Source organism: Gadus chalcogrammus, chromosome 18 (assembly GCF_026213295.1).
Source record: "Gadus chalcogrammus isolate NIFS_2021 chromosome 18, NIFS_Gcha_1.0, whole genome shotgun sequence".
NCBI classification, from domain to species: Eukaryota; Metazoa; Chordata; class Actinopteri; order Gadiformes; family Gadidae; genus Gadus; species Gadus chalcogrammus.
Window position 1 is genome coordinate 2,489,253 of NC_079429.1, and position 12,586 is coordinate 2,501,838.

At 46.0% G+C, this 12,586-nt stretch overlaps 1 protein-coding gene across 1 annotated transcript in view; it reads right to left on the reverse strand.

Moving 5' to 3' along the window:
• The window catches only part of tanc2b (tetratricopeptide repeat, ankyrin repeat and coiled-coil containing 2b), a 109,110-nt gene that overhangs the window by 66,043 nt on the left and 30,481 nt on the right, over positions 1-12,586 (reverse strand).

Below are 12,586 nucleotides of genomic sequence, written 5' to 3' on the forward strand. Positions count from 1 at the left end.
ACACACACACACACACACACACACACACACTCCTCTGCTGAGGTGTGGGATGAGGCGGACAGTGTGTTGCTGATTGCTGCGAAATCTTCATGGGTCAGGGTGACACCCTTTCAACACAATAACAAAAACGCAAAAAATACACACAGCAATAAATGTAACCTGGGAAAACACACAAACACACTGCTCGGGGACAGACACTCACCCACCAACGGGCGGTGAGTGAGACAGCGCTGGGGAGCGGGAGGCACACAGAGCACAGAGCCATCGCACTGCCCTCGACTCTCAGTGAATGAGCTGGGGCATGCTGCCCCTCTTATTCCCTCGAACCAACACATCACTACGGCAGCACAACCACAAGGGGACCCACACACACACACACACACACACACACACACACACACACACACACACACACACACACACACACACACACACACACACACACACACACACACACACACACACACACACACACACACACACACACACACACACACGTCCGTTCAACTCACCTCCACTGCTAGATTGCCTCTTCCGCCCAGGGGGGTAAAGCCCTGCACCATGGTAGGACACTAGGACAGATCCCAAACAAAAAGCAGCAGATGGACGGACACCAAAATAAGAGCGTGTGGGAACGAGACACCGAGGGCTGACTTAGTCCGACAACAAAAGGCAACAAGAGATAAAGGGGGCGAACGGACTGGTATACAAAAGGGAGAGAAGAAAAAAGAGAGGAGAGAGAGAAAGAGAGAGAGAGAGAGAGAGTGAGTGGTGGTTGAGGACGAAGTCAGACTGGGAGCTCTCGTCTGTGTGTGTGTGGTGTGTGTGTGTGAGGCGAGGGTAGGCGGGCACAAGGTGTCAGCGCGCATGTACACATACACTCTAGTTCTCTCCTACACACACAGCGAGACAAGCATGCTCTCTCTCTCTCTTTCTTTCACTCTCTTCCCCCTACTCCACCTCCTCACAGTGGCTCTCTCTCTCTCTCTCTCTCTCTCTCTCTCAAACCGACATTCCTTAACCCTTTCGCGGCGTGCTGCTATTGCTGCAGTCGCCAGAAGAGCCGCTGCTCTATTGACTGCGGGGGCTCTCCTCAGTGCGGGGGCTCTCGCCGGAGGAGGGGGCTCTCGCCGGTAATGGCCGCAGTTTATGACAGGTGAGGCGTGAACGTGAGGCTCCTGGCAAGTGTCGACTAAACGGCGGCGGAGCTTCTCGTGCGCCGTTCACCATCATTACAGGTAGCAGTCGTCGTCCGTCCCCCCCCCCTCCCCGGGATCAAACACTGCCTCCTTTTTGAGGCGTAAGAAAGGTGCACGTGTGTGTATTTCGGACATATAACGGCAGGGATGCCTGCTTCAAGTTCTGTGTGTTGGTGCCAGGTTGCGTGTCAGCTTGCAACACGTTTGTCTGAAGACGCTGGCGACCATTGCAAGGGCTAAAATATTCAAAAGCATTCAAGTGGAAAAATACGTAGAGATTACAAAGATTACTCATGTGTGCTTACTGCATCACACACATGTTGTACATTTATTCGGGGATTTGTGTCTTACATTGGTCAGATTCCAAAAAATCATCAAGGGTGCAGCTGAGACAATATCCGATAGCAACGGTACCCCTTTAACATGAATGCCCCTCGCACCCATACAAGATATATTATACATCATGGCCCCAAGCCAAGCTCAGTTTCGAAGGGGAATCTTCAAGCCCCACTCCAATCCAACTGGGGTAGAGTGCAGCCCAGGTGAACCAAGGCATCCAAGCAGAACGGATCAGCAATGGATTCCATCGACTTTTCCACAATTTTGAACTACTGAGCTGAAAAACAGAGCAGCGATGACGGGGCCCGTGAGAGAGAGGCTTTTCAGTGTGACGAGTGGTGAGGCAATGATGTACACAAGGATTGTTTCTTGATTGTTCTCAACCCAACATGTAAGTCGCTTTTGATAAAAAAGTATCTTAAAAGGACGATATCCATGTGGTCGATCAAAGCATCATAGAAGTCTCTGCTGGCTTCACTAGAACACAGATAATTAAAAATACTTCCTTGTCCCGGTCCTGCCAAGGAGACTTTAGCATGGGCGTGCCTGCGCAAACAAGAGAAAAATAGCAACACGGTCTTGGTGATGAGAGTGCTGGTTTGGCGTTATGATTTACACAAACTACGTAGTGATCGAAGCACATTTATTCCAAAAAGGTTTAGTGCTATACTGCTGTGGTTTACATTAATTTGGACACTCAGATCTTGGGGGAAGTAAGTGATGTTGTTGGTATGGCGACACCTACATTTCCAAACTAAACTCTCAATGAGATATATTTAGGTTTCGTCCAAAACGACTTACACACACTGTCACACACCGACAGCGGTATCAGATAGGGTAAGGTGTTTTGCTCAGGGACACCTCGACACGCTAGGAGGAGCCGGGGATCGAACTAGCAACCTTCTGGTTTTCACATGCTTTATTGTACACTTTCCAAAATGAATATGTTTTTGTCCTAGAGCAGTGTTTCCATGTCTCAGTCCCACAGAATGTTGCCAGCAGAAAGTGCGTGGTTCCCCTGTCATATAAAGGCCGGCCCTTAGGTCTGTAATGTTCCATCTGTGATGATCATAAGGAGCCTTCTTTTATTGAAAAATAACCTTTGCCACCTCCACACCAAACTGATTACATCAGCTTAGAATAGACCAGACCTGAGCAACGGGCCCTGCTGCACTAAACGCCAGGCAACAGCTCTTGCAATGGCTCTGTGGATACCCACTGCCAAATTAATCTCTTTCCGTCACCCTGAAAAACCGACTGCTGTCTTGGCCTGGCTGTCGGCCAAATATCAGGACCCTAGAAAAGCAGGCAACAGTGTAACATGAACTGCAAATTGTTTGGAACACGTTCACACTACTGGAAGAATTTGAAGTGCAAGAGCCGGTAATCAGCGAGTCACCAGAGAGAGAGGGGGAGACTTTCACAGCTCAAGTGCGTGTGGGGGGGGGGGGGGGGGGGGGGCAGCCTCACAAGAAGACACAATAGCTCTCAGGTTTCAGCGTGTCATTAGAGAGAAGGAAATGTGCGGGGGACGGATACATTTTGGAGCGTCATGACAGTAGAAGGGGTTGACTTCTATTAAGAGCAGGGTTGATCTTAGTGACTGCCAGAAGGCAACTCGCTCTGTCACTATTGTATTATTCTTTCGTCAGCGTGGGACAATATAGACGGAGCCAATGAGGTGACGGAACTGAGGAGAGAAAACTTCTAAAGAACCAGGGTAAAGAGGCGCCATGGTCCACTTGTAAACAAAATGGTTTACAAGTGGGAGATTCCCGACCCACTTTCCTCCCTGTCCCAACCTCCAGTGCTAGGGTCCCCGAATGTGCGGATCCCATCACAAAAGAGCTCGGTGAGACGCCGAGACCAACAGCCCGGCCTCACGACCTCGCCGTTGATTTCTCCCTGTGTCGGCTTGACGCTGCATGGCTACGGCATGGGGGAAAAACTGCCGCAGGACACTGTGTTATAACCGGCGGCCGGTCAGTGCTCAGAGGCTCTCTGCGGTGCCTTAGTACGGCGGGATGAAAGGGGAAGAAAACAGCTCACCTGCTACCACTCTCCCACAAGCCTTGTGGCGTTTTGTATCGATTTTCCCGAAGTCACGGGTGGCAGACCTACGGTGTCAATGGGAGGGCACAGCAGCAGCAGCAGGCCAGGGTGTGTGATTCAGCCCTTTGCCCCCCATCTTCTATTCTGCCATGGTGCGCTGTTGTAATAAGATCCCACCGGCCAAGCGGGTACCTGGCTATCAGAACCAGTCCACCGCAACAGAGGAGGGACATTCAACCTTACAACTGTCCTAGAGAGTATCCTTAAAGTAATGAAACTGTTTACCATGATAATAGTGATTCAGTAAGATCACGACTGATGGCTTGTCCCTCTATTATTGTGAAGTAGTAGTAGTAGTAGTAGTAGTAGTAGTAGTAGTAGTAGTGGTTTACTCAAACAAATCCCAAGGTTGTCTTGTTTGATAAATATCAGAATTCAATTAAAGATGCTTCAATTAATTTACATACTTTCTCATGTGACCCTAGCAAGATAAATATGGATACAATCAAAAAGTCAGAACTACATGAGAGAAAAGAGGTTTGTTTTGAGTTGCCTTGCGGCAACATGTACATTAACTGTATCTCAACCTCTCGGAGGCAGACAAGAAGTAATTCCACAGACGGTTAAACAATGGATGAAACCAACAAATGGGCAGCCATGTGGAACAGGAAAGCCAAGGAAAGCACTGGGTGTGTTCCCATGTGCCCCTGACAGGAACACACACTCCCTGCCCCCTCAGCCAGCGGCACCACTGGCCGGTCCTGCTGTGACTCCAGTTTGAACCTTCCCCTCATGCTTTTGTTCTGCGGACCCACAGCTAGGTCGGCGAGTAAAGACCCACTACAGAGGTGGAACGTGGATCAAGTGGTGCTCCTGAACCATAATGGGAAACCAATAGTGTGCCACCCACATGTACAAAGAGATAACCGTGCCACGGTGGACATTTGGGTCAGAAAGTCTCTTAGACACCTCGCCACCTCCAAGCCCACCCTCGAGTCAGTCGAACAAATTGTCTCTGACCTTTGGTGGGCTTGTGTTTTCGCTCACCTTTGTTGCCATGATGGCCGGTCAAAAAGATGGCTCCCTGATGAGGTCAGCCTGCCTCTGCGGGGGTTGAAGCGTCTGCCTGATAGATGCTATATTGTCCCTTATCCTCAGCGAAAGGGCACTTCCTGGAAGCTTTGTAGAGCCAAACGCCCGGTGATGAGGTCACCGGTAAGCGAGAGGTCTTCTGTTCTTACGGCCCCCGTTGTCATCGCTCATTACATGCACAACATGCCAAACTCACCCCGATTAAAGTTTGAGAGAATAATAAAAAAACGATGACCGAAGCAGAAAAGAAGAAGAGTAGTAATTATATTTTATATCGACAATACCTGGTGTTGGGTTCTCCCTTTATTGATCTCCAGAGAATCTTTGAAATGCCATTCATTCAGAGCTTTAGCTGCCCTTCTGCAGGTTGATCCAGTTTATACTGCAGTGACAACACTAGGTCACTTTGAGGGAGAAGAAATATATGACTTTTACTACCAGTTAAAGCTCTTCAACAGCCCAAGCACTGAGGTGAATGTCCTAAAAAAGGTGTAATATGTCATCCTGCAACCTAATAAAAACACTTGTCGTTGATAAACTGCATTGTCAATGAATTGCAATTGACAAAATAATTGTGTGATCCAAAATATACATAATACATTTGTTTAGTCATTACAAATATGAGTTCAATACGACATATCTCTGCAGGGGTACAGCTTTCCCACTTGTTACCAGGACCTGGTCAACCTAGTACTGAGATTCCTCCATTCATGTTTTTCGCCGGTTCATTAATCCAGAGCGGAAGGGCCCATTCTGGGGAGACCACGGGGGCCAATCTGTCGCCCGGTGGATAAGCCAAGAGTATCTCCTGTTAGCGTAGCCACCATGCTGTACCGATGTGACGCTACCATATGGGAAACGGCTTCATGTGGCCTACACCTTGGACCGTTCATGGAGACTAGTGATTATCCTGTGCCTGCTGCAGAACGTTAACTAGGAAAAGAATACACAGAAATGCATTTTTGGCAAAATATCGGTTGGCAATGAGAATGAATGAATGTTTTACTAAAGGTTTATCGGAAAACGATTTTGGAAAAAAATAAAATCGGGTTGTGATACTTTGTCTTTGTGCGGTACGCATTGCAATATGACGTTTTTCAGAAAAAAATATGAAAAGAATTAATAACGTTGCTCATCCAGCGATACGAATGTAATGTATCGCGATTTTGATCCGAAAACAATATATAGTGCTTTCCTTATCGGAAGGGAGAGTAAAACAATGGAACCATGAAATGCTGAACACATGTCAAGTCTGCGTGGTTAAGGTTGAAGGGTGGTATTGCCATTCCAAACAATGGTGATAGCTAGTCCTTATCAATGCTCTTCCAAAGACTCCAGAAATCAGGCCCTCGGTCAACAGATTCACACGTTGCAATCGAAGGTGTAATATCGTTTGGACGAGTGAAGCAGAGTGACAGAGGCCGTGCCCGGGGGAGTGATATTGCACAGTTAACCTTTAAGAGACAACGACTATAAACACCCGAAGGAGTACACTGGGCCATCGGCAGTTAGCAGGGAGAGGCTGACACAAAATGTGACTTTACCTAATGATTTGCTGCAGGTGGCTACGATGCGAGTTAGAATGGAAGCGTTTGATAGAGTTATTGCGTCACTCCTTATGACTTGTGAGCTGGAAGCTTGTTAGCCGGTGTGATGATCTCTAATTATATTTCCCAGCCACTGTGGCACATGAGCCATCAATTAAGAGTCGAGTGATTAGCGGGACAGATTCGATTCCCGTCCAGCACCTGGTGCCTTCTAGTGAGATGACTGGAATGTTCCGGTAAATCCACTTAATGTGGTTGAGGAAAGGTCCATCAGCTATTTGATAACTGGATATAATGTATGCATATCAGATATGCATAATGTATGCATATTAAATATAAAGAAGCAAATACTTGCTTCTTTAGTGTTTGTAATGTATCAAATGTTTGCTCATGATGCCTTTTGAGATGGGGTTCAGGGTCATACAAACACAAATACTTTACTTAATGACAGACAGAAACCTACGTCAAATTAAAAGTGCATCTCGACTCAAGACTCTCATTACATGTCAAGTTGTTCGGTTGATTAACACGTCAGTTGAATAAGTGAAAAGCTAAGCTAATCGACACAAAGGGAGGGAGCTGAGCTGAGCACCAGCCTTCATTAGTCTCTGTGATCAGAGGAACATTTTTGCAAAAAGGACCACAAGTGTCAAACCCAGAGAGGCCGTTTTTCCCTCTGTCATCTTGGAATGTTCATTGGGAAAACTGCGGGGTCTCCCAGCGCATCAATAATACAACACAGGCAGTCAGGCACCCGTCCATCTGGCAGTGGGTGCTCCCTGGAGGCAGAGACGGGATATACACGAGTGTGTTGAGCTACCGCCTCGCCCGCCGGGGGTCAGATTCGGTACCCAAATATTCTTGACTGTGAGCCAGACCAGAAATATGGGTCGATGGTTGTTTTGATCCTAATGAGATAATACACATTTGCATTTTTAAAACTGCAAATACGATGCCGCCCGAGCCTAATTAGGAGTTCATAGCGAACCATCGCATATGATCTTAAATGCTGTCTGAATTTTAAAACATGCTGCTGGGCTCGGGGAAAGACATGGGGGAACCAAAGACTGGCCGGACGACTCCATTACTGGAGAGCAGTACTGGGGAGCTGGGAACCAGGATGAAAAGCTTTCTGCCATGTTGGTATTATTATATAATCGTTTTGGTCTCATGTGAGACAGACAGTGTTACATATTCCAGAATTTTGGTATTTAAAAGTTGCGGCAAATGTCTGAACTTGATAAAGATCATTTATAAATATATATAGTGTTGTTTCAAAGGATTCAAGCTGTGATTCGTAATGTAGGGGGGGGGGGGGGGGGGGGGCTTTCTCACACTACAGGGAATAAAATCCAATTTCTGAAGAGTGGAATAAATAATACGATACGATTGTGTACAAGTTATTCCAAAAGCTCTTAGTAAGTCTTAGTTTGACTTCAAGCAGTTCAGCTAAATGTACCAAATTCAAAAGGTGTATGATTACATTTTATTGAAAATAATAAGATAAAAAATATTATACTAAATAATTATATATTTTAATTTGCAAGTAAACAGGACTTGCCAATTGGATTAAAAATAGAAATGCACACCGGAATCTCTACTGTAGACGAGCGAGAGCTACATACTCCAGTCCACCCACAGTCCACCAGAAATCGTGACCATAAATCCTAACACCATTTCAGAAACCCCACAAAACGATTCTCCTCTAGACATATTCATAAAAGGGCAAAGTTCAAGGGCCAATGACAGAGAGAGGCAGATGTTTTTACGAGGTTCAGGTATGGTTTCAGAGTAAGCTACGAAATGTGGTAGATAATCAAGACCTCAACATTCCAAGACCTCCTCTCACGTTGCTCCAACATTGAGCCTTGACTTCAAAGCCAAATAATTACGACTGGACTCATTTCAACAGCCGAGGGGACAGATAAAAGAAATACCCTGGACGCCCGTGGATAAAACACTGCTTCTGCCAAGGAATCACAGTGACAGGGATTCAGCTTTGCAGCGGCCTCTGTCTGCAATAAGCTGATAAGTCAGGAAAGATACAACCAGTCATTGGGCCAACCTTGGGAGGTAGTGAGAGCGCGCTCTCTCTCGGTGTGTGTGTGTGTGTGTGTGTGTGTGTGTGTGTGTGTGTGTGTGTGTGTGTGTGTGTGTGTGTGTGTGTGTGTGTGTGTGTGTGTGTGTGTGTGTGTGTGTGTGTGTGTGTGTAAAACCATGGTCTAGTTGAGGACACAGCATTCATTTGAAGTAGACCCCCTACAAAGTGACAGCAGAAGATATAAAAGCACTGGAGGATTCTCTTCTGTAAGCTAGTTCAAACCCGCCCACACAAACAGCGGAAAGCAAACAGGGATGGGGGCGCGGCCCTATATCTGCTAACAGCAGGTTCTCTAAGGTCCGGAAAGCCTGCTCCTCTAACTGGAGGACAACACACAAAAATAAAAAAGGATTAAAATTGTATTTCTAAAAAAAAGTTTTGGGATTAATTTCACGAAAATACAGCGTCATTGTGGGTAAACAAGTCTGAAGCCCAACGGCCATGTTGGGTCAGCTGCGGAAAAAAAAGTTCAGAAATAAACATTCACACACACACACACACACACACACACACACACACACACACACACACACACACACACACACACACACACACACACACACACACACACACACACACACACACACACACACACACACACACACACACACACACAGGTATGTCGGAATGCATGTGTGGGAATACAGACATCTCCAGAGTGGGAATACATACATTCCCACTCTGTGTTGCTTCGCTTTGTTAAAAACAACGCGATTCCACTCAGTTGTTTGGGTCACGCCACCCTGGCGGAGGGGAAGCTGGCTTCGTGCTTCAGGGTGTCAGAACCTCAGCAGCAGTCGCTCGGGGAGACACGGCTCCTCAGATTCGTTCAGTAGCGAGCGCCCGCAGAAAGGGCACCGTGAACGGCGCCGTCCGTCACAGCGTCCTTGAGCCCGAGTGACAGTGAGGGATAGTGAGCGACAGCACGCACGCGAACAACCATTGTTTGTTTTTTCAACCTCCACACACGCACGCACACACGCACGCACACACGCACGCACACGCACACACACACCGTTCCTCGTTCTGCTCGTATTTCATCAGGCTTATGTTATCACAGTTTCTCTAATGCAATTGTATTTTCTCAAATTCAAATATTCCGAGACTATGAGGGATGAATGCAAAACTAAACTTTCAAGAGTCAATCCGATGTGTGTATTGAAATGAACAGTTCTCTTCATCACAAACAAGACAAATATGTACACCAACTCAAAGCTGTGATAAAATTCCAATAGGTTTTTATTTATTTAAACATTTCATGGACTACATTCTTACTTTCTTCTTTATCTTCAGGGCCATATTGCTGAAATTGGTAGCGTTGCCTTTTTTAATAATAGGTTCAAATTCCAATAAGCTATGAAACATTTTGATACAAGTTGTGCTTAAGCGGTCAAATCACAGTAAGCTTGTTGTAGGCCAGTACTCCTGGTCGTCTTACGGCTAGGGTTGTTAATTTCAGTTTAAGGACTAATAGGATAAGGATTAATATTAATAAGTATGTTTTTTGTGGCCGAGGATGACAAAATAATGACACATGATGTAGAAAAATGGAAACGTCCAGCTAAGTGCCGTTACCATAATAGCAATCAAGTGATGGAGGAATTGTGCTGCGTAATGTATTCGACTACGCCTTTTTTTCAAAGAACGCTGCTCTCGACCCCCACCCCCACCCCCACCCTCCTCCAACCGTCCACTCTGCAGGAAACGCTACCATATGTCAGACTCACCTTGTTGGAACAGGGGGAGAGTCGAGGTTATTATGCGCTGATATGGTTACGTGCTGACGTATTAAATCAAAGCACGGAACGGGGATCTGCTTCCCTTGTCAGGGCACTGTATAGGGTCGACTCAAACCACAGTGACACAGTCTTAAATTGATAATAAAGAGCAGAGACTAATGACTCTTTAGGGTTATGTCTGTTCTGTATGTGGAGGTTGAGACACGCCCACTGCTAAGCGGTGACATACACCCCCTCCACGAGTAAGCCCTTTGTAATGAAGCAACGCATCGCCGTTCATTATCATCATTTTACCACGGTGAAGGTGTTCCAAAGCCTCCGATATGGATTTCTTACACCCGCCACCGTCTAAATGAGTCAAAGCGGAGGGGATGTGGGGGTATGTTTTTAGCTTTTTTCGTTCGCATCGCCAGCTCTGGGCAGATTTAAGACGCAGAAGCCACATCAAGATTAATTCATACCACCAGTAAGCCAATGTGGTAGCTGGAGCACATCCCTCATTTTGCCCATTCTCACACTGCTTGTAATAAAGGCAGCAGTCTGTAGGGAGGCTGAACAGGAGAGCGGGGTTGTGTGGGGAGGTGGCTATATCTGCTGTCAAAAGGCAATAAACCAGAAACATATTCCATTTGAATGAGCGCTATTCTGCACCGTTCCACACTGAGTGGTAATAAGCAGGCCCAAGGGTTGCTCTGGACGTGGGCTCTCCAGTCACATTAAAGGTTCCCCCCACGTTCGGCTAAATGGGAGCATTTGGAGGGTTTTCAGTCACAGAAGCACATGTATTGTACGCTATACCAACAAATGCGATCCATTCGCTCTCGGAAGACAAGGTTGTTTTTTTTGCGGTGTAGCCCGTAAAGACATATTTTACACACCTGAATAAGGTGTGAGCATCAAGCTGTTACACAGTAGGACGAGTTTGCCATCTGCTATAGCTAGCGACATTAGCAATCGTTAGCACTGCGGAGCCCCTGTTGGTTGAGCAATGCCGTGTGATACTGCTAGCTCATGAGGCGGCATGTGGATCAGGAGGTGGAGCGTGTTGGCTGGGAAACGGAAGGCTGCTAGTTTGAATCCACAGCTCCACTGGCTGATTGTCAAGGTGTCCCTGAGCAACACACCTCTGCATCAGACGAGCTGGCGGTTGCCTTGAAACGTTTGATGCCGTCGGTGTGCGGATGCGTCTATAAATGGTTGAATGGAAGGCAATAGCTGTGAAGCGCTTTGTGGCCTCTGGTTAGAAAAGCGCTATATAAGTGCAGTCCATTTACTATTTACAATCGCAAGGCCAAGATGCTAATGCTATTTTTTTTATACATAATACAGATATGGAAACACATCAGTTATTTTTCATTTTTCGTCTTAGGTTCGTTCTTCACTTGTCAAGGCAACGTAAATGTGTTTTTCCCAAACCAATGAATGAATCATCCATTTTGTTTGTGCAAGAAAGCGACAGAGTGTGAGATTGAAAAATAAAAAACACTAACAATACTGTTATGGAATTTTCCACATGCAGAGGCCTATAAGTGCTCGCCATTTTGGTTTCAATCGCTGGTTCCCTTTGCTAGAAAGCTTCCTCAAACCTTGGTGTCCATCTAGGTGCACACATTCTGTACGGGGATCGACCTAGCCTTCCCCAGACCCCAGGCTGAGATAAACCAAACCAAACATCCATATTCATGATATCAGTAACAAGATAAGCTCTATATCCGCAGAGTGCATTGGATATCGCATAGAAATCCAGATAAAGCAGCTTTAATCCAGGATGTCAACAATAATTGTATGTGCGCTTAAAGCCTAACATAGTGCGATGAATTGATATGAATGCAAAGCCATCAGTGTAGCATTAAAACAACGGAAGTAGTTGCCAAATGAAACGCTTGGTGAACCATCTTCAGGACTCACGTTTCACCAGCATTTCAAATGATGTAATGAGTAGCTTCAGGTTAGTCATGCTCTGAGAGTAGACTGGTATTTTCAACCGCAGGAATGTAGCATTTAGCAACACGTCAGGTTGGTTTAATCAATAGCATGTGATGCTATTACTTTACCAGGCAGCAGCCAGGAACCATTATTAAAAAACAAACAAAATCGACATCCACCAACAGCACAACTACTGCATCTTCTCACTGCTTTCCAATATACCGACTTAAACAACAAAGGATCAAAACTTACTAGACAATACTGTTTCCCTGCTTCAAACAATCCAATGTTCCCGTTAAAAAATAAAACGGAAGAGCCCGATCATCGACATCTTTGGTCCAGGATGTGCATTATCCATTTTCCATTATCCTATGGTCCAACTCCTCCGCAGTTTCGAAAAAGGTTGTTGCGGAAGAAAAAAACCAAGGTAATATTTAAAAATATAGCGAGTGCAGCGCCCCTTTAAACAAAAGCAACCAGCCACTGAAGACCGGGTTATCGACCAGCAGGGGCGTCAGGGTTTACTGCTGGAGATTTTATTTAAAGAAAGTAGTGTAGCACAGTGGCACAGTTAGAATGACAACCTCACAG